Here is a 24,284-nt window from a genome sequence, read left to right on the forward strand (position 1 = left end):
CCGGGAGAGGACAAACCACGTCTGGCTCCCCAGTGGGTGGTAGGTAATAACTGCTCAGTAAATACTGGCTGGAAAAAAAAAAAAAAGAACATGCAGCCCATTTGCCTGAAATAAAGACAGAAAAAGACCAACAGAAATGTCTATCCCTCTGGGTGCCAAAAGGTTCTCTCTGCTTTGAATATTGGCTGGAGGCTGAAGCCTAAAATGTTTATGGGTTGATTGGATGCTGGGGAGTAGAAAGCCATAGCTCAGGGCCAGGAGCCCAGACTGTCCTGGGCAGGTCACTTCTACTCTTGGAGCTACTTACTCAGGTCTAAAGTGTGTGGTTGGATAAGATGCTTTGAGTTCTCTGACATTGGGACTCTATGAAAACCTCACATCCCTATGATGATTTGTAGCCTCGGGCAACAGGGGCCTGGGCCACGGTGGCTGGCCTCCCCCGCCAAGTAGATGTGAGACCATGGCCTGGTCTCCTAAGTATATGAAATTTCCTCATTACAGAGTAAGGGCTGGGGCAGGGGTGCTAGAGTGGGTGCTTCCTAAGTCTGGACTTCTGGTATTCTCAGTGGAAAACGCTGGATAGATTAAATTTGGGCATGGTATGCACATGTCACACGTCTTCTCAAAAGAGCCCCGATTTCCAATATTGCACACACTTCATTCATTCCTTGATTCACCCAATATTTAGTGAGCCCCTACTGTGTGTCAGGCACTGTTCTGGTAGTGAACCAGACAAGACCCAGTCACTACTGTCACGGGGTGCCCAGTCTCATTGGGGAGACAGAAAATACACAAGTCAACGACCAAACAAAAGTTGATTTCAGATATAGTTACAGGCAAAGAACAGCAAGAAATTGCACCGTGTGAGAGGGCGAGTAGGGCTCCTTTCTAAAAGCTGGTTGCGAAGGCTTCTATCTGAGCTGAGACCTAACGGCTCCCTGGAAAAATGTAGGGAAGAGCATTCCAGGTGGAGGGAAGGGCACGTGCAAAGACTCCAGGCTGGAACCATATGGGGGGCATCCGGAGAGCAGAAAGGTGACCAGTGTGGCTCGTGAAGGGGGCAGGAGGGAATGACTAGATACAAAGGCGATGGCCGACTTACGCAGGGCAGGGTGGAAAGATCACCACCAAGAAACCTACAGATAGGAATACAGGGGTTTGGATGGAGAAAAACGTCATCTCTCTTTTCACCAACCTCTACCTGAAAACCAGCACTTCCTCCAGCCCCGAACGTTGACAACAACCAACAGTGACATTGGGGTGCCAGGGACGACGACAGAAACTGCTCATCCATCCCTAACACCATGGTTGCAGACCTCTGGAGACGGCACTTCTGCTCATCACAAGTGCAAAGTCACAGTAGCTGTGAGGCCAGCGGTTGGCCATTATGATTTAAAGTCTTAACAAAGAAGGACACATATTCCAATATGGTAAATTTGAAAAGTATCTAAGGACTGAATCTGAAAAGAACTGGTTTCCCTTGTAATCCCATGGGTTTTGTTTTAGACGAAAAAGAGCATTGCTCTAAGACGGGGTCCCTAGGCTTCGCCCGATGACTCAGCTGCTCACAAGCCATGGTAGGGAGTCTGACTTTTACTCCAGGCGGGACCGAGAGCTGCCATTCCAACGGGTTTCGTGGGCTACACTTTCTGTGCTTCAAAGGCCCCCCTGGCTTGTGGGGCCTGTGGTTGTGCGGGGCAGTGCCAAGGGCAGAATGCACAGCCTTCCCTGACCACTGTCCTGGGCCGTCGAGAGGGGGCAGCGTCCTGGATCCTCACGCTCTTGCCTCTGACCTGGAGCCTGCCTACCACCCCACTTCACCCTCACCTCTGGGCCCAAAGGAACCCTGTCCCTTGGCCCGAAGGCCCCGCCGGGGCATCCTCCCAAAGAGCTTCTGAAAGTGAGCTCATGTGTTCCCAAGAAAAATAAATGCGGCATTTGCCACTGTTCGGTGTGTATATTGGTCTAGCAAAGAAATGAGATATTTTATTTTAGAAAAGCCTTCCGTCAGGACCCCAGCGGAGGCCGGGCAAACACGAGGGGGACGGACCGTGACTGCTCGGGGAGGCCCGAGCACTGGAACCCACTGCCACGAGCGGCAGCCCCGCCGTTTACGGCCCCCTTCCTGTTTTCCCCGGGCCCCTCTTCGCGCTGCTCCCTCACACACAGAGTCTTTTCAATGCCCTCCAGGAGAACAGAAGAATCCATTTGCACACGCCGGCACGCACGTTTCTCCCACCCTCCCCGGGGAGCGGGCCCTGCCAAGAGGCCTGTTTATGGACATACGGGGACAGGCGGGGATGGGGCCCGTGGGGTGGGGTCCTCCGACCAAGCCAAGCTGAGGGCTGAATCCTGTGCTCCCAGACGCCCCAGACCGGAAGTGAGAGCGGGGCCAGGCCAACTGGGAGCTGAGGGACATCTGTGGCACTTCTCGGGCAATGCCTGGGAGCCTCGTGGGGGGACAGGGACGCCGTGTGGGGTGTGGAGGGTCTGGCTTTGGAACGAGGGAGCTGGAAGGAGCAGGGCTGGTTCACCTCGAAGGATCAGAATGGTGTCAGGAGTGGAGAGGAACCACCGGGTCTTTGGAACCAGCCTAGGCGAGCTGCTGAACGGGAAAGCGAGGCAGCCGCGTCGCTGGTAAGGACCAGTGCGGAAGAGGGACTGCTCCAGGGGCCAGCCGCACCCACCGCTGCCTGTTCAGCCCCATGCCCCTTTCCCAGGTCTCTGGTTAGAAAGAACAGGCTGGGGTTTGTTTTTCTTAGGAGGGGGTTCGTTTTTATTTGTACCCATTGGCATTTCTGGGTTGGGAGTTTCTCCAGCCTCCAATACGGAAGGCGGTAAGAAGAACCCAGGAGCTTGCTGGCATGTCATTCCTCGCAGTCCCCGGTCCCCAGCCAGACTGCCTTCACCTCTCCACTTTTCATAATTTTCCTCTATTTCTTTCACATATAATGTCCAGAGCTTTCGCCTGTCCTTGGTGGGAGGGTAGGGGACAATATATCTACTCCATCGTGTCTGGAACTAAAGTCCTACATTTCATATTGTTATGTTTCATACATATATTTTTAAAGATTTATTTAATTGAAAGAGAGAGAGTGCGAGCGAGCACACATAGGGAAAGGGAGAAGCAGACTCCCTGCTGAGCAGGGACCCTCCCCTCAAACTGGGGCTCCATCCCAGGACTGTGGGATCATAACCTGAGCGGAAGGCAGACGCTTACCTGACTGAGCCACCCGGGCACTTCTATGTTTTATATTTTTAAGAAACACATGAATCAAATATAGCAGAATACTCCAGTTTCCTTAACCTGTCTGGCAGTTACGGGAAAGCCCTTACACGGCTTTCAATACTCTTCCTTTTATTGGAAACATTGTATAAAGTCAGTGTTACGCACACCCCTTCCTTCTTTGCGATTCACCTCCCCCAACCTCTGCTGTGCACCTCCCGGCACCAGCTACACAGTGGCGAATTGAAAAGATCCTTCTGGAAGAGCCTTTCACACTTGGGGTGAGCAGACAGCAGCCAACAGCTGAGGCAGGGTGCTCCCACAGAAGAGGACAGTGTGCTCTGTCTGACGAAGTCTGACCACTCTGAGGAAGTGGTCTTGGGGCCTGATGTGCCCCCAGGGCATTCCCGGGATGGCCACCTGTGGCCAGTCGACCCAAAGGCAGAGAAGCAAATGGCTTCCCAAGAACAAGCTTTGTGGGCGAGGCCCCTCTCAAGTAAGCTGGGTCTCACGCAAGTACTCCACTTCTCTGCACAGCTCCCCACTTCAGGGAGGGGAGTCTTTCCTCCTATTTCAAGCTCTCTCCTCCAAATCAGCACCCCAGAAAGGTCTCTTGCATCAATCCTTTGGCTGTAAGCATGAGTGGGAGCCATTCCCTGGGCCCGTTGAGGAAAACCGGGCTCAGCACCCAGAACAGGCATTCTGGTCTCCAGTGAACTTGCTCACCCTGGACAAGAGAGGGCTTATCTCCCCAAGGGTGTATGACAACATGGCAACTGAAGTCCCGACCCCTAGGCCCTATTCTCTCTAAGTCTAAATTAGCATGAAGAACAAAATGGCCCTAGGGAAATAATGGCCAGACTCCAAAGAGGCTCTTCTCCCTTCTCTCTGAAAGCCACTTGGAGCTTAGCTTGGTAAAATGCTCCCCGGCCCAGGAGATGTGCCCATCTTCTCTCTCACCCTGCCCCAGGTATGCCCAACAAGAGTGACTAATGACACCCCCAGCATGGGAAGGGCCCAGCAGAGTGGTGGCTGTTGGGCATTCCAGAAGGAAAGCTGAAGTGCTAAGGGGAGGGCATCCTGGGCTCCTGGGGAAGGTTCCAGAGTGAAGCCCCATTCACACACGATCTCACTGGACTGGGTTCACGATCACTTCTTTCACCTGAGGAAATGGAGGGTCAGTAAGATTAAGTGACTCGTCAGGTGGGATCCGAACCCGTCTGTCTAAACGCATTGGCCCTGATCCCTTAGGCCGGGTCCACTTGCCCCCAGAACACGGTGGGGGATCTGATCTGAGGTGTTAAGGTGAAAGGTGGATCTTGAGGACATTTCTCTGTCTTTTTACCTGCTCAATTCTGCCTTCACGGGGTACAGGGGGCTTCCCCTCATTTCATAAACACTAAGGGAGCTCCAAGGTGGGCATGTGGGGCACACAGAGCAAACAGTTGTCACCTGCTATCATAGCAAAGCAGCAGAATCTGGAGGGTGGGCCAAGTGGCCAGGACTGAGCAGGCGTGGGACACCATTAAGTCCTGCCCGGCCTAGAAAACTGCAGGAGGAGGCCAGGCCACCTGGGGAAGCCATTCGGAAAAACTAAGCAATCACGAGTGGTCTCACATTTCATGGCAGGCACTGGGCAGTCCACCCACAGCCCCAGGAAGAAGTCCCAAGAGCAGCTAGGCCCACAGAGTTCTGGAGAAGGCCACCCTATGTCCAGTCCTCAGTGGATGTCCATATAATAAGAAGCAGTTAACATGTCCCTGACCTCCAATGATCAGGACCAGATCAGAAGCCTTCATACGGCAAGGGGCGCATACACAGCATACAGGGGAGAAGGGCCAGGGTCCCCACTGGTATGGAGGACCCCATCATGACCACCCCCTCCCTGGGAGCCCTGTGTCCTCATTTGGTGAGTGTGGCTGTGCTGGCCCCATGAGAAACAAGGCCTCTCCATTGTGTGGCTGCCCAATAAAGAGGACTGGGTTGTCTCACTGAAAAGGGGCCCCTCCGTGAGCACCAGCATTCCCGGCAAGAGGAAAGGGAACCCAGATATTCACCCCACCTTCAGCTCCCAAAGCCTGCTTGGTGAGGGCAGAGTCCACGAGCTCTGGGCAAGAAGGATAGGAGGCTGTGAGGGGGCGCTCAGTGTGGCCCACCTCCACCACCCTGCCACGAGCTGTGCAACTTCGGGCCACTTACAGATCCTCAGTTTCCCCATCTGAAAGATGGAGTGAAAAAACCAGTACTTGCCTCCAAGGGTAACTGGGAGATAATCCTGCCCAGCACATACCAAATATTCAATGAACATTAGTTTCCTTTTCTTTTTTTCTTTAAAGGAGGGTATTGGGGGGAAGGGGAAAGGGAGGGGGAGAGAAAGAATCCTAAGCAGGTTCCATGCCTATAGCAGAGCCCAACTTGGGGCTCGATCCCACAACCCTGAGATCATGACCTGAGCCGGCATCCAGAGTCGGACGCTTAGCCAGCTGAGCCACCCAGGCACCCCGTTAGTTTCATCTTTACGTCAATCAGCAAGGATGTCAGCCTGCAGCTCCTATGCGGAATCACTTTGCTGCATCGACGGGCTGGTATCTGACTCACCGTATAAACAGTTTGTTGGCCAACGGGCTTCTTGCTCCCCTCCCAGCCCCTTCCCGCCCCCCCTCCCCGGGGAGGACAGCTTACCTATGGTCCTTCGGAGGTCTTCGCACTGGCTAATGTGAGGAAACTTCAGGATTTCCTTCCACTTCTTGCTTTTCCCCTTGCGCTTTCCTCCACCCCCTGCAGAAATGGGGGAAAAGATGTTGGGCTGATGTTGGTCTTGTCCAAGGCTCCAGAGCCTGTTTCCCATCCCAGTGAGTCTGTCTACCAGCTTCGGGGGCTGGGAGACAGCCAGGGAGCTCAAGGTCAAGTCAGTGACACACCCCAAGCCCCAGCAGGCACACACACTCCTTCCAGGCCAGCATCAGCCTCTGTTCTCCCTGCACAGTCGGGCCTGGGCCCCTCAACCAGCAGGAACAGATAAGCCCCTCAAGTCATCCTGGCCTGAGCCCACACCGGGTGCCCTGTTCTTCGTCATCATCTCCCATCGCTGTTCAGACCCACTGGGTGCCCAGCCCCTGGCCCCAGACCAGACTCCAACCTGCCCACGGCAGGGGCCGGGTCATCTGGACTTAAAATTGCCTTCGTGCTCAGGAAGTCGTCGAAGAACGGATATACAAGTAAATAGACAGCAGCCCCCTCATTGCCTCATTTTGTCCTCCCATTTCCCGTGGAGAGTCCCCTTCCCCACCTGGAGGCCGGATGGCAGGAGCAGGGACTTCAATTTCCAGTCGTCTCCTATACCCCCTTCTTCTCCCCCCCCCCAAAAACCCCAGGGTCGTGGAGGATGCATTCTCAAGGCTGGAAGGACTCGAGAAGGGCCCCATCCTGCCTCACGTCCTCCTCGATGTGCACGTGTGATGGGCACACACATGCTAGGGACATGCACGTGTAATGTCCATGCACATATGATGAACACATGTGCAATGAAGGTGCACACATTCGGAAGCCCTGCACACACAGTGGCCATGCGGTGAACACACAAAGTTGAATAAGGTACACACACGGGGCATTGCCGTCACCAACGTTCCTCCTTAGCCATGGGACTATGGACAGACGTCCGAACGCTTGGGTGTGCAAACAGCGAGGGGAAACGTCCACTCTGACCCATGTCCCTGAGACCACCAAGTGCCTGAACCTCAGACCTGGAGGCTCCTCTGTGTCACGTAGCCAAGATCTCAAGGGACGGAGATGCCATCACCCACCCCCACCCCCAGAGTGGCTTTTGATACCATCTTGCTAAAGGTCACGTAGCCCTTTAGGCCCCCCAGTAACTTGGGATATTAAGGGCCTTTGACCTTCCTTCATGCAGTCAACACCTCCACCCCTGTGGGTTTGGGACCCCAGTTAGAGATGCAGGATCTGGGGCAGAGCCTGGGCACCGTGGGCCTGATCCCTGCTCTGGGTGGGTGTGCAGTGCCTCCGGTCTCTAACCCTCCCAGAGCAGGCCTGGGCCCCTCTCTCCAGCCAGCAAACTGAGAGATGCAGGAAGAGCTTAGTTTGTACCCATGCTGGCCCAGTGCATGCCCCGGGGCTGGTAGGAAGCTGGTCTCCAGGGGTCCTCACTGTCAACCCTGCCGCCCTGGGAAGTTCAGGCTGGGGTCCCCATCAGCAAGTTTGGTTAGCTTCTGAGGCCAGGACCAGGACCCCCTGGGGGGTGGGGAAGTAGGAGAGAGAGAGCTGATGGGGGTAGGGGCGCAGTCCTTTCTCTGCTCTCTGCTCATCCTGTCTTCCTTTCTCTCCAGTCTCGGCAGAAGGCAAAGGCCTCAGACTCCAAGGGGCAGAAAGAGTGTGCACTGGGCACTTGCTATGGCCAGGTCCATTAGAACATTATCTTATTTAATCCTCAGAATGACTCTTTGAGGAACAGATCACCGGCCCAACGTCGCAGATGAAGAAACAAACATCCAAAGTTGAGCAACTCGCCCGCTGATGGCCTGTCCGGTTCCATATTTGCTCTTTCCTCTAGCCAGGGTCAACACACAGGCACACAGAGCAGATGTCTTCCCCGAACCCTGGCCTGAGCCAAGCCACTCACGTGCACTCCCCGGAGCCCTCACTCTGAGTCTACAAAGCGGAACTATGACTATTCCCCCTTGACAGAAAAGGAAACTGAGGCATGGGGAAGAAAGAAGCAAGTGGCTTTCTTCAATGGCTCATTAATGGCAGAGCCAAGACCCCAACTTGAGTGGACTCTAGACCCCAGGCCTGTGTATAGACCTTCCTTTGAGGTTCATTGAAAACCAGAGAAATTCTCAGGGATCAAAAAAAAAGCTGTTGTCACGCCACAGAAGTGACAGAGTGTTGAGTAAGAGGAGGAGGAATGGGGATCTCTCTAGATGGGGCCCCAGCCCACAAGCTCTAAGACGCCACCCCAGACGCCTCGAGACTTGTTCTGCTTGACCCACACGTGGCTTGTTTGCCGGTTCACTGAACCAGCTGTCTAGGTCTGAAACCACGAGGAAACCTCTCATGTAAATCCAGATTTCAGACTTCTCTCCATAACCAGGCATCCTTCGTGGCAGGAATCGTCAGGAGCTGGGGAGGAGCTCCTTCCGTGGACAGGCACCGTGACCTCCGGGCAGCCAGCCTGCCTGGCCTCCGGTGGGATTAAAATATGCACCCTCCAGAAAAGGGCTGCCCTCTAGAGACACAGGCAAAGTCAGATGCTGCCGTCTCAGCCTCCGCCAGGCTGGGAGGTCAAGAACGGCCATCAGAACACATCTAAGTCGGGGCGCCTGGCTGGCTCAGTAGGTTGGGTGACTGACTTCGGCTCAGGTCACGATCCCAGGGTCCTGGGATCAAGGCCCATATCGGGCTCCTTGCTCAGAGGGGAGCCTGCTTCTCCCTCTCTCTCTGCCTGCTACTCTGCCTGCTTGTGCTCTCTCTCTGTCAAATAAATAAATAAAAATTCTTTAAAAAAAACAACAAAACAAAACACACGCACACATCTAAGTCCTTGTTCCCTCCCATTCCCACACTATTTGCTCCTAGATCTGGCTAGAAGAAAGCACTTGTGTGTGTGTGTGTGTGTGTGTGTGTGTGAGAGAGAGATAAGACATACACAACATGAAATCTACCATATTAACCATTACTAGGCACACAGTCCAGTGGCAATCAGTATATTCATCTTGTACAACCATCACCACCATCCACGTCCAGAACTTTTTCATCACCCCAAACTGGAACTCTGTACCTATTAAACACTAATTCCCTCATCCCCCGAGCCCCCGGCAGCCACCGTTCTACTTTCTGTCTCCGTGAATGTTGTTACTGGAGGGAAAGTAAGTGAAATGGCACAGTGTGTGTCTTCTGACCGGCTCGCTGCACTCTCGTAATGTCCTCAAGGGTCATTCTTGTTGCAGCGTCTATGCGATTTCATCCCATTTTTAAGCCTGAATAATATTCCCTGTTATGGGAACCACATGTGGTTTATCCATTTATCTCTTGATGGACACTTGGGTTGTTCCCACCAACATTTTCGTGGTGGATGCTGCTACGGATATCTGAGTCCCTGCTTTCCCTTCTTGTGGGTCCATGCCCAGGAGGGGACATGCTGGATCACACAGCAGTTCCATCTTTCTGTGGAACAGATGAAACCACCAGGCTATACCCCAACTCTCTGGGATCAAAACCCAGGCATGTGACTTTTGAAAAGTTTCCCCAGGTGATTCCCAAGGGGCCAGTCTATGCAAACCAGGGGTCTATTTTGTGCATACTTTTTACGGATTAATTTATCCATTAGGGAAATTAATGCAGACTCATTAATTCACTCAACCAACACATGTTGAGCATCTGTGAAATGCCAAACTCTCCGCAGGTGCTGGGGACATAGCAGAAGGCAAGAGACACTGGGTATCGCCATTCTGGGGGCTTCCAATCTAGCAAGAAGACATCAAAGGCTTTACCTCAGTGGTTCTCAACCAGGGTCATTTGTCCTTTGGGGGCCATTTGGCAATGTCTAGAGATATTTTTGGTTGTCATAGCTGGGCTGGGGGTGCCACGGGCCGTGAGAAGGGTGGGCCCAGGGATGTGGTCACACACTCCACAATGCATGGGACAGCCCCCCACCGCATAGAGTGATCCGATCCAAAATGCCAGTGCCGAGGAGGAGAAACGTTGCTCTATTTCATAAGCGTTTCAACCACTCAGAGGTGCAGGGTTTGGGGGAGATGTTCGTAATGGAGCGATGTGTCACTGCTGCTGGAGTTAGGAAGGGAGGGAGAGGGTCCCACACAGCCAGCCAGGGGGCTGCCCCAGGGCAAGAAGGCAGACTTCTCAGCCCTCCTGGGGCTCCTTGCCTCCTCCTCCTCCTCCTCACCGCCTCAGCCCCCAGCACACGGCAGGGACCAGAGTGTCCCCGTCCTACTCTCTGGAGCTTGTGGATATGTTAGGACACATGACAAAGGGGAATGAATCTTGCAGATGGAAGTAGGGATAACGGCGAAACATTATCCCAGATGGTCTCTGTCGGCCAGCATAACCATTAGCATCCTTAGGTCGGGAAGAAGGAGTAGGAGAGTCAGTTTAGAGCCATGCTGGGTGAGAAAGACCAGACAGCCCCCACTGGCTTTGAAGATGGAGGGAGCTGCGAGAAAGAGGGCAGCCTCTGGAAACCAGAAAAAGCAAGAAAACAGATTCTCCCTGAGAGCCTCCAGAAAGAACAGAGACCTGCCAACACCCTCGTTTTACCCAGTGCAACTGACGGCAGACTTCTGTAACTCAGTGATGTGTGTTCCTTTAATCCACTGGGCTCCCGGTACGTGTTCCAGCAGCGATAGGAAACTAACACAGGGACACTCCCAGCAGGGTGACCCCCTAAATGACCACAGGGATCCTGAATGGCCTCCCCACTCACCTGGCCTCCAGTTCCTTGAAAAGGATTGTGACATAAACCCTGCCCCTCCATAATTCTGACAGGTTAGACTAAGGTCCCCTGTCTTCACCATGACCTCCTCCAAGAGGTCACTGCCTCCAGACAGATACCAGGCTCTGGAGTCTGCTGCTGGGTTAGTAGTTTTAACCGGATGTCATTGTCTGAGGCAGCAAAGGCCACCATCCTGCTGCAGAAGTTCCTTGTGTGTCCCCGCCCTGTGGCTCCAACTGCCCCAGCCCTACCCCACCCCCTGCTTGGGAAGGGGGCTAAAGCCAGCACCTCTCCACCACTCACGGAGGCCCCAGCCGCTGGGACGGCCAGTTCCCAGGTCTGCCCCTCCACCACCAGTCACCCATGCTCGTTGGCCAGGTTCAAAGCCCTTCGCCATGGGGTCACTGTCCCATCAAGCTTTATTTCCCTCCCTGCCACTGCTCTCAGGGCCTTTGCACTCACGGCTCCCTCTGGCAGGAGCATCTTCTGCCTACCCAGTGAGAGTGTTTCTCCCCCATGCTTCAAGTCTAACACCAGCATCCAGCTTTAAGACTGTCCTGTGTGCTGTATGAAGGCCACCCCAGAGGGCCTTCTCTGACCCGGGCAGCTGAAGTGGGCCCCATTCTCTGCCTTCACCACTGCCACCAAACAGCTTCGGGGAGGTCCTGGGCAGGTGGGCAGTCTGTCTCTCTCTCTTGCACACACACAGTCGTTACCTGAAAGATTCACTTATCCATTCTCCCCACACATTCGGCCCATTTTCACCGACGTGTCCAACCTGTAAGTGTGAAGTCACTAGCAGATTCCCAGCACGAGCCCCAGCTCTCATCAGTACCTGACAGCTTCCTATCTAGTGCTTTACGTGTCCAGCCTCAGTCTCCCTGCTCGAGGGAGGACCATGGCTGTAGGGACCTGGCTTTCTGTGCTCTCTGTTGCTCTCTCCTTGGCCCACCGCAGATGCTCAAACAGCATTCTCCAAGCGGATGCAAGTGTCGTCCCTCTGACCTCCATATGCATCATCCTCTCCCCTCCCCCATCCCATGACCCCACGGGAGAAATCCCTGACCCTCCACCTGCAGGAGCCCTGCTGCTTCCTCAAGCCCCCACTTAATGCCTCTTCCGGGGCTGCCCTGGAGGGGCAGAGCTCCCTTGCCAAGCCCACCCGGCCTGCTCCCTGCTCCAGCCAGACCTTCTCAGTGTCCCTCCCGGGGGTGGGGGGTAGGTGGCCCACACGATGCCCAGTTAATCACAAGCTCTCATTAAGTTAGGATGACTGACTGGGTAAACCAACGTTTGCCGGAATCACTGACAACCCAGCCCAGCCATCGGAGGTTAGCCCCGAACTGGGTGCTACCCGTTTGGTGCTCATTAAAGTGGCATTAACCCCATTTCACAGATGAGAAGCCAGAGGCTCAGGGAGAGGAATTAATGCGGGATGAACGGCGCCCCTGCACTGACTCCCAGCCGTTTCTCGTCTTGAGCAGGTTTGGGTTTTATTTGCTTCACCATCTGACCCACTGCTGCTCATAGTTTATCTTTTCATGGGCCGGAAACGAGTCAGTGAACTGGACATGATCCCTGCCCTCAGGGACATCCAGCTCAGTCCAGGCTTCAAAGAGCAGAGATGAGCAAGTCTGCTGCTTGGAGTGTGGCCTGGTAGGGGCTGGGGGGACGCACAGAGGAGGGGCAGCTCCAACCAGGGAGGGGATGGCAGCAACACAGGCCGGGGGGCTAGACAAGAAGGGGTCTGTCCTGCTCAAGGAGGGAAGAGGCCTAGATGTCAGGGACACAGGCTAAACTCTGCCAGCTCACCACTCTGAGGGAAGTCACCAAAGGATCAAGGTGGCAAGTCTTGCTCCTGGAATGGGAAAGAGTCCAAGGAAAAACCCGCAGAAAGGCGGGCAACTGGAAGATAGGAGTGTTCCCTGACTTGGGGCCTCAGCCCCGGCTGGCCCCATAAGAAGGAGACGGCAGTTTCCAAGAAGGAAATTGTTTAGCAAACCGTTTCTGCTTTCTCCCACCCTGGGCCGCCAGCAATGGCCTCTTACAGGTGTACCCCAGGAGGACTAAGGCAAATGTGATACAGGGGTGGCGGGGCAGGAGGGAGAGCAGCCAACAGAGAGGACTGGGGTTTCCTCTGGCAGGAGGGCAAGTCCTAGCAGGGACGAGAGCGTGGGGACAAAAGGCAAAGGAAGAGGTAGCTACCATTTCTTCTGCGAGGGCCAAGCGCTCTCGTAAACTAATTGGCATTCCTTTTGCTCCTGTGCATGCCCCCGGGGGAGGAATAAAATGATCGCTCTGAAAAAGCTGCCATGAGAAAGCTGTCACTGTGGGGGAGGAACTGGCTTATGGTTATTCTTGTTGCTTGTACTGGGCTCGAGGGAGGGTTTCGTGCTCTGAGGACAGAGGGAGCAGAGCGAGGCGGACCCACGCCTACTGTGGGGGACAGTGCTGGTGGGGGGAGGGCTGAGCTCCTCGAGGGTGCAGGTTCCGTGGCAGCTGCATCCCAGTGATAAGGGGCTTTGAGCATGGAGGGGCCTCCAGCCCCCCAGGGATTGTGGCCAGACTGCCCTGGAGGAGTGCAGCTGCCTGCAGAGGCCCCTCCTTCAAAGGACACTGACCAAACCAGCAACAGCCGGCACCCTGACAGTCTGTGGTCTTGTTGGCTGGACTCCTTTGAGCCCTGGGCCTTCTCTTCCCATCCTCGGAAGGAAGTGGGACCGACCTTTGCCAAGCAATTGACCCTGGGACTCTCATTAACCTTATGGTATGATATATTTGATCTGGAAATTACAGAAACACAACACTTCCTGTATTCCGAGGGTCCGGGGACAATCGGTGAGGACAACATGACAGTTAATTCTCACATCAAGTCCAGAAGGCAGGTCCTGTCCCTGAACCCATTTTGTTGATGAGAACATGAGAACCCATTAGTCTCAGAGGGGCAAGAACCTTGCCACAAATCACTCAAGCAGCACACCACAACCTGAGCCAGGGCCCTGGGGTTGGACTCTTAGTCTAAAGTTCCTTCTTCCCTCCTGGCAAATGAGCCGCTGATCAGAGGAAGGGTCCTTGGGAGAAGTGGAGGAAGCTTCCTTGCATTTGTTGAGAAGACCTTCCTTCACAGCCCTGGATCAGAGGGTCACAGTGGTCCTCGGATCAGCAGCATCAGCGCCACAGGGTAACTTGTTAGAAATGCAGATTCTCAGGCCTCACTGTGGACCTGTTGACTCCGAAACTCTGGGAGTGGCACCCAGCCACCTGTGTATTAACAAGCCTTCCAGGGGATTCTGATGCTCACTCAAGCCTGGGAACCACTGCCCAAAAGTAAGAGAAAATTCCTGAACGTCACCCGGGAAATGGAGGATGGGACTACTCTCGCTCTGGGAACGTCTCTCTCTGATCGGAGATTTCTGCCCTGCCTACTTCTAAAAAGGATTAGAAGAAACATAGCGGGATGGGGACAGACTGTTCCCTCCAGCCACCCCAATTCAGTGATCCTGGGATCTGACTGACAAGCTCCTGCCTGATATGAGTTGAGTTTCTTCTCCCACAGACACTTGACAGCATTAGCCATGGGCCACCAGCCAGGGCGAGGAGCAAACAGTGTAAGAGCCCTCCTATTTCCAACATGCTCAGTGCTGGCCTCTAAGGGTCCATATTGGTAAGCGGGCCTCAGGGAACCCCACTCTGTGCCCCTAGGCCCTGGCCTGGCTCCCTAGCAGGCTGGGCAGGACTTCCCTCAAACCACTCCTCTATCAGGAGCGCACACTTCCTCTACTGGGTGTCTCTGCGTTCTGGTGGCCCCTGGACCTTGATTGTTCAACAGATCCTGGAGAGGAAAGAACCACCTATGAAGATGGGCCTGCCAGGGTTTCCACGGAGGACCTGACACGCTGCGGGGGCCCTGAGGACGGAGGACATTTTCTCGCAGAGCGTGTGCCTCTAGGATAGACTTGTCAGCTCCAAACAAAAACAGTATTGGTGAGTACAGTTCTAGCCAAGGTTAGCAGGAAGAGAGACTCATTTGAGTTGACCTGCAAAGAAGGGGACTGTTGTCAGGATCGCAGAGGCCTCGAAGAATCCAAGGAAAGGCTGCTAAGAGCAGCTGGGCTTGTGGGAGTCAGAAGGCCATGGAGACATGGGGTGTCTGCCCCTCACGCCACCACGTGCCCCCTCTCCAGACCATACCAGGCTGACTCACCCCTTTGCCCAGGCCCAGTTGGCCGTGGGTATACAATGAGGAATTCAACTGGCCTTTGTCCCTGGTTCCCGAGAGGTAACCGCCAAGTCCTCTAAGTCCTTGGAATTTTCCAAGTGATAGAGTGTTGATTTTACTCATGGTGGGTCCCCCAAAATGTACCCGAGTTTATGCTAATGAGATGGCTCAAGATGGGGCTGGCCATGCCAGAATGACCACCCCTATGATTGGGCAGGGTCTGAACCTGGTGATAATATCCTGACCTTTGAGGAGCGATGGGATGGCTGGAGACTGAGCTCATGCACGTGGCCAACAATTCAGTCACTCGTGCCTAAGTCCTGAAACTCCAATAAAAACTCTGGGCACCGGGCTCAGGCAATTTGCTGGCTGCTGCCAGGAGGGTAACACATCCCTCGCATGCCCTAGGCATCTCTCTCTTTTGCTGGTTTGGCTTTGTGTCCTTCTGCGCTGATAAAATTACAAGAAAAGTGCTCTGAGTTCTGTGAGTCATTCTAGTGAATGATCACACCTGAGTGGGTGAGAGAATTCCCGAATTTATAGCCAGTTTGTCAAAAGTACATGCGACCCGGGACCCCCCCCCACCCCCCAAACTTGTAGCTGGAGTCTGAAGGGAGGGCAGACTGTGGGACTGCACCCCTCATCTGTGGGGTCCGTGTTCATTCCAGGATAGTTAGTATCAGAAATGCATCACAGGGGCGCCTGGGTGGCTCAGTGGGTTAAAGCCTCTGCCTTTGGCTCAGGTCGTGATCTTGGGATCCTGGGATCAAGCCCTGCATCGGGCTCTCTGCTCAGCAGGGAGCCTGCTTCCTCCTCTCTCTCTGCCTGCCTCTCTGCCTACTTGTGATCTCTGTCTGTCAAATAAATAAATAAAATCTTAAAAAAAAAAAAAGAAAGAAATGCATCACAGCTGTCAAGGATCCCCAAGTCCTCAGGACTGTCTGGTCCAGCTCACCACCTGTTTGCCAGAGCCCTGATTCTAAAGGCCCATGGAGCAAATCTGATTGGCCAACTCATCTCTTCTCTCCAGGCCGCAAGTCACGGGCCAGCCCAGATTCTGCACAGCCCACTCAGTTGTGGCCTTTGCAGAGGGGAGGCCTGGGGTGAGAAAGCAAGCAAGCACCCGGCCTCTCTGGCCTCGAGCTCCCTCGGAGCAGGAGCCCCCAGGGCAGGGCGGACAGCACCAGAAGCAGCACGAGCAAGACCAGAAACAGCTACTAGCACTTCTAGAATAGTTTGGGATGTTGCCTGCTGGTCGAAGGCACAGGATGTGGGGGGAAGGGGTACAGACTACAGCAGCCCCAGGATTCCCACAGGACCCCTTCCTCCTGCTGCCTTAGGCCCGCCCTCCACGGAACGGCCTGTGGATTGCGGGGGGCCGCGAGGCTCAGAAAGGTCCGTGTTACGGTAACGCGAGGGCCCGACCTTGTTAGAAATCCAAATGCTGTTGTAAAGCAGGTCTTTCCGACACTCGTGGGGCGAGGGGAGCATGAAAACCGGAGGAGCCTCTCTCTCGACGCACTTTGATCAAGGTCTGGGAAGTTCTCGAGTATCCTGGTGACTGTACGTGGGAAGGACGTCTCTCTGTGTTCCCAGCCACAAGAGCCTGGTGACTCACCCGCCCCTGGCCAGTCGAGTGGAAGGTGGTGTTACAATTTTGCCTGTGACGTCTGTGGGGCTAAAGAATCTATTCAACTCCCTTCCACCCAGGTGAGCTTTCAGGAGTTGGTTTCCAAAGCACCACCAGCAGGCGAGCTTTCCAGAAAATACCACCACGGGGAGGCTGGCAGTGCTCTCAGAGGTCACAGGCAAAGCGGAGGCGGCCAGTTTTTCTGATGAGGTGGGTTACGTCTGTGCCTACTGCTCCTACCCCTTGCCCTCCACACCACTGGCATTTCTGTCCCATCCCCCCAGGCTCTGCCACCTTTGCCACCGCCCGCAGGGTGCCGAAGCCGATGAGGTAGGCGTGCGGCATCTCCCTGGTTCAAAGTCTCCCCTTATCCACCCCCGAACAAGGCGAGAGTCCAATTACAGGGCCCTGTTGGGTCCACAGCCCTCCCTATCTCCCCAGAGACCAGCGCAGTCTCTGCCTCGGGGTACCCTCCTCTGCGAAGTTTCTAGATGCCTCTGGACCAAAACGACTCCTGCCCTCAGTTCCTCCCTGACCACACCGGCCCAAAGTGCTCACACTGGGCAGTCAGGGTGTGGTGGGGCCAGGAGGAGACGCCCCCATAACTCCACGCCCATGGAAACGTGTTGACGGAAACAGCACGGGAGGGGCCACCAAAGGCACCAGGGCCCAGGATGTCCTGACCTGGGGGCTGTGCCGCTCATGCTGGGCCGAGCCCGCAGTACCTTGGATCGGGAAGTATCACGTAGCTTAGAGTCTTCAAGTGTATTCAGTGCCATCCTACTGGCGCGGGACCCCCGGGGTAGACCAGTGAGGGAAGCTGAGTCTCTCCCCACCCCAGGCCGCCCGCTTCCCCCAGCCTGACACAACCACCAACTTCACCTCCAGGTAGACGCTGACCCTTCTTACCATGTCGGAGACCTACGGGATAGGCCCAGAATGCAGCCGAAGCCCAGGCTCTGTTCGAAAAGGTGCCCGTCTGGGGCAGGTGCAGCCAGGCCAGCGATCGACCTGCCCAAGCCAGTAAAACAAGGCGGCAGAGGAGATGGGGGGGGCCGGCGCAGGCCTTCCCAGGCCCCATTAACCTGCCTGGGAGCTGAACTTAGCTGCTTTGTTGGAGGCTCCCTTTGTTCAAGGAGAGCCCCCACCACGAAGGCAGGCAAAAACCAAGGTGGTGGGCGCACGGGAGTGCAGCATTAGCACACCCCAGGCCTGGAGGACATGGGGAGGCAAAGACTCAACGTTATCCCGGCCCCAGGATGTTTCAGGGCCGCCGCCACGAGAACTTGAAACCTCCACTGCGCTCTCACAGGGAAACGCGGTGTTGAAGGGGTGTGAAGCACGGGGGCCCGCACCGGGCCTGTGGGGCCTGTGGCCTGTGGGCAGGTCCCAGCACCTCTGGGCCCCCCTCATGGCCTCACCACAGTCCGGTTTCCAGAGCAGAAAAACTTCAGCCACAACCAGAAGGATCCCGCAACCTCAAATTAGGAAAACCCAAACCAACACCAGGCCTGGTAAGTGGTCGCCATGGGGACAGGGAGACATGGCCCCTCGCCAGCATGCTGAGCCCGAGAGCAAGGAGGCTGCAGGGCAGAGAGGCTGGGAGACCGTCCCTCCTAGGAAGGCTTGCTGCTGAGCGCAGTGCTAAGGCTGGGCTGCCTTCACCAAAGGCTGCTGCCCTTGAGTGACAGCTGCGCTACTTCCCCGGGGCTCTCCTGCCCACTGCCTCGAGGCCTCTTCACTGCCATCTCCGGGGGTAACCCCTCCACCGTTATCTGAGCCACGTGACACACCCGCTGTGTGGTCTTGCTAAGTCACTCAGTGTTTTCCCCTGCAAAGGCTGCAATTTGTCTCGCTGGGTTCAGAATTAGAGCCAAGTGTGCAAAGCTCTTAGCATACAGTAGTGGCTGACTAAGTGTAGCCATTGTCCTCACAAGCATCACCATCCCCCAGAACACCAGCCCCACTACCATCTCCGTCACCATCATTACTACCATCAACGTCACCATCACCACCATCCGCACCAACCATCCCACCGCCATCCCCCTACCATCATCATCACCACTGCCATCCCCCCCACCAGCACTACCACTACCACCCCCCACCACCATTATCACCGTCACCACCATCACCATCCCCACCATCCCCACAACCACCATCACCACCATCAACACCATCACCATCCCCATCACCACCACCATTACCGTCAAAATCATCACCATCACCACCACCATCTTCCCTACTACTGTGATCACCACTAAAAATACCATCACCATGACCACCATCCCTGCCACCACCACCACGCCCACCACCACCATCAACATTACCACCACCATCTCCCCCGCTATCACCACTAACAATACCATCACCACCACCATCATCACTCTATTCCCAGTATCACCATACGACTCTTACACATAAGAGAATTGAGAACAGACAGGAGGTCTCTAGCCCAGATCTTCTGAATCCGAGTTCAGCCATCTCTCTACCCAACCACAACTCTCCCCGATGCACACACGCACAACTTTCCCATCAGCATGATGTCAGCGTCTGTCCAGGGTTCGTCGGAGGGCGCCACAGAGAAGTCAGGCAGGGGCTACATAATTTGGATCCGTTCCCTCTCTGACCTCAGCAGCCCCGACTCCCTGGCTTGCTCCCTCACTCCCACTATACTCTCCTTGAAGTCCTCAAACACCCCGGGCGCCTTCCCCCCTGAGGCCCTCTGCTCCAGCTCAGGAATCAGCGAACATTTTCTGTAAGGGCCAGATGAAGTCTCTGGGTCACAGACAATATGTAAACACACGGGCTGTATTCCAATAAAACTTTATTACCAAAGCGGACAGCAGGCTGGATTTGGCCCACTGGTCTGAGGTTGCCTGAGCCGATCTGCCCGGAACCCTCCTCCCTCTCCCGGGGAGAAAATACCTTCAGGGTTAACCCCTTTGCCTCCTTCAAGTGTTTGCACAGAATTTGCTTTCTCCATGAGGTCGACCCTGACTGTCTGTTTTTTTTTTCTAATAAATAATCAGAAGTGGGGGCGCCTGGGTGGCTCAGTGGGTTAAAGCCTCTGCCTTCAGCTCAGGTCATGATCCCAGGGTCCTGGGATCGAGCCCCGCGTCGGGCTCTCTGCTCTGCGGGGAGCCTGCTTCCTCCTCTCTCTCTGCCTGCCTCTCTGCCTACTTGTGATCTCTGTCGGTCAAATAAATAAATAAAATCTTAAAAAAAAAAATTGAAGAAAAATAAATAAATAAATAAATAATCAGAAGTGAAATAAATACAGTAAGAAATTAACCAGTTTTAGATGAATAATTAAGTGGAATCTAGAACATTCACAATGTTGTGCTACCACCACTTCTATCTCGTTCCAAAACTTTTCTTTCCCTCCAAAGTAACACTCACCGATCACCCTTTTTAGTGCTACGACCTGTGCCCACCTCTCCCCAACCATCCCTTTCTTTTGCTTTTTCATTTCTCTTGTATGTACCACCTTGTAACATTCTGCGTGGCTTGTTTATTCTGCTCCTTGCTTCTTCCCTGTCTCTGCCCCTCCCTTCCACGCAAATGTGGGCTTCAGGAGGTTAGGGATCTTGTCCCCTCCCCTGCTACTCCCCGAGCACCCAGAGCGATGCCTGACACAGAGCACATCACGGATGAGTGGACAGAACAACAGATGGAGAGACAGGCCCGAAGAGAAGAGATGATTTCCAAATGGACTTTCGAATAAACACATCAAAAAACTCGTCACACACAACAGTCTTTCCTGAGCCTGAATTTTCCTCCCTCAAAATGGGAACACAGGAGCTCCCTGGGTGGCTCAGTTGGTTAAGTGTCTGTCCTTGGCTCAGGTCATGACCTCAGGGTCCTGGGATGGAGCCCCGTGTCAGACTCCCTGTTCACCTGGGAGCCTGTTCCTCTCTCTGCCCCTCCCTCCTGCTCTGCTCTCTTCTCTCTCTCTCTCTCTCAAATAAACAAATAAGATCTTTAAAAAAACTAAATGGAAACACAACGGTCTTCCCTGGGAGGAGCAGGGTGCAGACCGTCTCTCCTGCTCTTCCCCTCGGTTAGGTCTCCTCCCATCCCAGCATCAGCTATCCCAACCCTGAACTTAGACCCCCTTCTCCCTGGGCAGCGTGGAAAAAGAAGGTGGGGGCTCCCATCCAACAGGGAGGGTTGGACCTCTAGCTCTTCTATCCCTGAGCTGAGTGACCACAGGCCACCTCGGCAACCTCTCTGGGCCAGTTTCACAATTGGTTTAAAGAATATCCAGATGCCCACTGTGAGGGTCAGACAGAGCCTGCGTCTAAAGCCCTCGAGCCGCACCAGGCACCAGGAGGGCACTAACGCGATTTAAACCCTGTTGCTCCCCACCCTGGTTCCCCACGCTGCCTCATCCTGGGGCTTCCCATCTTCTTCTCTACTCCTCTATGTCTCTTTAGGAGTTTAGAGAAATTTCCTTTGGGGGAAGGCAGACACCTCATCCTCTTGCAAACACTGACGACCTTCTTTAAAATGTCCTTTCCAAGGAAAACCATATTTCAAATGTGTGTTGGGGCTTCCTACACTTTGTCCACACCGGTTTTCACAGTTGAAAAAGTTTGGCCACAAAAACTAACTTTTCACTGCAAAAGTCATCCTCTTCTCTCAGCAAAGCCCAAATTTGGTCACTTTTGTCTTCAGTGTGTTTTCTCTTGGTTACAGAAGAGCAAGGCTGGGTGGGGGAGGGGGGCCAAGTTGACCCCTGAGAAAAGCCACTGGCAGCAGAAGCTGGCCCCTGCAGCCCAGCTGTGACTATTTTGTTGGAGAAATAAACAGGACTATTGGCTCAGGGAAAAAATGCCCCGCTTTTTCATAGGATATTCGTAAAAATATTTGCATTTCCCTATGAGTAATAATTACTTCTGCTGCCCCCAGAATGTCTGCATCACCCACCTAAAAGAAGCTGAAGAGACTCTTTAGAAATCCTTCCCAATCAAAACCCACCCAGTGACTGGGTATGTGATGATGAAGATATGACAGCCCATAGGAGGGAGCTCTGAGGTACAGATAGGAAAGGGAGAGCCCGGCCCAGAGCTGAGTCTTTCAGCTCCATTTCCTCTGAGCTTCAGGATGCCCGAGCAAAGTAGAATTACTGTGCACATGAGGAAACAAGCCCAGAGAGGCCAGGTATCTGGCCCAGGGCCACATAGCCACTAAGTGGCTAAGCAGGGATTTGAACCTAAGAATGCCTGGTTCGTAACTCCCCGTCCATGAGGCTGACATGGAGATAGCTCAAGGGACACATGAGAACTGGGCCCTCAGAAAGTTTCCCCAAAGCCTGAGACCACATAAGCCCCAAACCAGTGCAGCACAGAGGCCATTAGAGAGGATAGTTTCCAGTGCTGAGGCGTCTCCCAAACTGGAGTGCAGAAGAGAGTTCTTGATTCCCCTCTACCTACACCCAAAACATGCTCCTCCTCCAGCCTCTCCTTCTCGGTGAGTGGTACCAGCCATGTGGGACAAAAACCTAGGTGTCATCCCTGATCCAGTCTCCCCCCTGGTCTCTACGGTGAGCAGCCTCCAAGATGGCCCAGTGATTCTTGCCTTCTGCTAGTCACAGCCTCCCTGGTCCCCTCCCACACTGAACCCATATGACCAAAGGATGTTGGTGGAAGTGACAGAGTAGAATTCTAAGGCTACGTCATGAAAGTCATTGTGCCTTCTGCCCAGCTCTCTCTTGGATCATTTGCTTGAAGGGCCCTCGTGCAGCCCTATGAAGAGGCTTGGGTAGGGAGGAGCTGAGAGCTCCTGCGAACAGCCAGCAGTCGTTTGCCAACTATGTGAATGAGCCCCTTGGAAGTGGAGCCTCCAGCCCCGGTCAAGCCTTCGGATGATAGCAGCCCCCGCCAACCTCTTGACTGCAAGCTCACAAAAGACCCTGAGCGAGAATCACCCAGGTAAGTCACTCCTAAATTCCTGACCCACAAAAACCATGAGACAACAAACATTTGTTGTCATTCTAAGCTGCTAAGTTTGGGGTAATTTGTTATACAGCTATAGCTAACTAATGCTGCCTTCTACCTGCAACCATCCATCAAGTCCCATCATGTCCAGCATGGACATACTGACTCTGCCATCTCCCTTCTCCCCCGTGGCCAGGGACCTGGGCCAAGCCACCATCACACCTCACAGGGTAACAGCAGCAGCCTCCCTGCCTCCATCTGCTTTCTGCCCAACCCACCGTCCATTACAGCCTGTGGAATTCTAAGAATGCAAATGACTTCCAGTCCCCTCAGTGGCTCCCCAAGGCCCACGGGATGAAACCTGAACTCTTGGCCATGAGCTAGAAGGCCCTGCAGGCTGAGCCCACCTGCCCCCCTCCCCGGCTTCATCTCTGGGTTCACTCTGTTCCAGCTGCACTGGGCTGTCTTTCGTTTCTTATATACACCAGCTCTTCCTACTCTGAGCTATCTCCTGGCTGTTCCTTCTGCCTGAAACACTCTTCCCATGACTCTGCCTCTGGTTTCCAACTGAGAAGTCACCTCCTCTTAAGGCCTTCACTGATCACTCTGTCTCCTGGGCACCCTCATTATCCCATCGCCACATCTTGTGGATTCACTTTATAAACTCTAACAACCTGAAATCATTTTATTCATTTATCTATTAATCCTGCTGATTACCATCCACTCTTCTTGACCCCTAACATTATTTTCTGGAAGCCAGGGCCATGACAGTACCCAGTGCCTGGCACCAAGCAAGTCCACAATAAAATGTTGTTAAAGGAAGGAATGAGTGAATTTCCTGTCTTACTGTCAGAGAGAAAGATCCCCTATCAGTTCAGATCTTGGAATTCCCATTAAGGAATCCTGGCCATGTGAGCCTGAGTGTGCCTTCCCTTCTGTGGGCCTCAGTTTCTCCAGACAAGGAGCTGGGTGGAGGAGCTCTCAGGTCCTAGGTGTCCTTATGATGGGTCTATAAGCAGTTTAGCCACATTCCAGGAAGAGTAAAGGAACCTGGTGCTGTGCGCTCCTGGAAGCACCTAGAATGCTTCACCCTGGGTTCTAGAGAGCTGGTCCTTGGTCCTTAAAGACCAGCTCAAGGCAGCATCTCTGCAGAAAGAACTGTCTCCTTTAAATTCCTCACCCAGCCAAGCTCCTGGGCTACTTCTCCCACGAGCACACTGGTAGCTGGGAATGAGCCATGGCGTCTGTGTTCCCTGCAAGGACCTGGGGCACAGCCACCTGCTGCCTCGCACTGTGGCCCCAGCTAGGAAAGTGTGCGGCCCACCAACATGGGCCGGGCATACGGTACAGACCCCACTGTAGGCGACCACTCCCCGGAGACTAACGACGATGTCTGGGGAAGGGGAGCGTCCAGGTGGGGACTTACAGAGGCAGAATCTATGCTGGGGTCCCACGCCCTCATGACTACTTTCCCTCTCTACCTCCTCCTCCTAATTCCATGACACAGCAGATTACTGCTCTGCGGCGATGAGGCAGCTGGCCTTACAAAGTCTTCCTCTGAAATGCTTCCATAATTGTGAAATGGCCAAGGAGAGCTCTATCTGGCAGATTAGATTTCTACTCTTAGGAATTCAGAATCAAATTTGAATGCAAAAACCAGAGATTGCCACAAGGAGACAGCGCATCAAATATGGTGGTCTGAGCCTCCTATTGATGCTGTAACAAATTACCACAAATCTAGTAGCTTCAAATAATGTGAATTTATGATGCTAAATTTCCGGAAGTCAGAAGTCTGAAACTGGGCT

The 24,284-nt window shown here is 54.0% G+C and overlaps 1 protein-coding gene across 1 annotated transcript in view; it reads right to left on the reverse strand.

Moving 5' to 3' along the window:
• GRK5 (G protein-coupled receptor kinase 5) overlaps positions 1-6,000 on the reverse strand; it is a 106,826-nt gene extending 100,826 nt beyond the window's left edge. Inside the window, exon 1 of the mRNA XM_080822316.1 lies at positions 5,909-6,000. The gene's annotated coding sequence lies outside the window, so the exon portion shown is untranslated. The remainder of the gene's footprint in view (positions 1-5,908) is intronic.
• Between the last annotated feature and the right edge of the window lie 18,284 nt (positions 6,001-24,284).

The sequence above is a fragment of the Martes martes genome (assembly GCF_963455335.1).
Source record: "Martes martes genome assembly, chromosome: 14".
In the NCBI taxonomy this organism is placed as follows: domain Eukaryota; kingdom Metazoa; phylum Chordata; class Mammalia; order Carnivora; family Mustelidae; genus Martes; species Martes martes.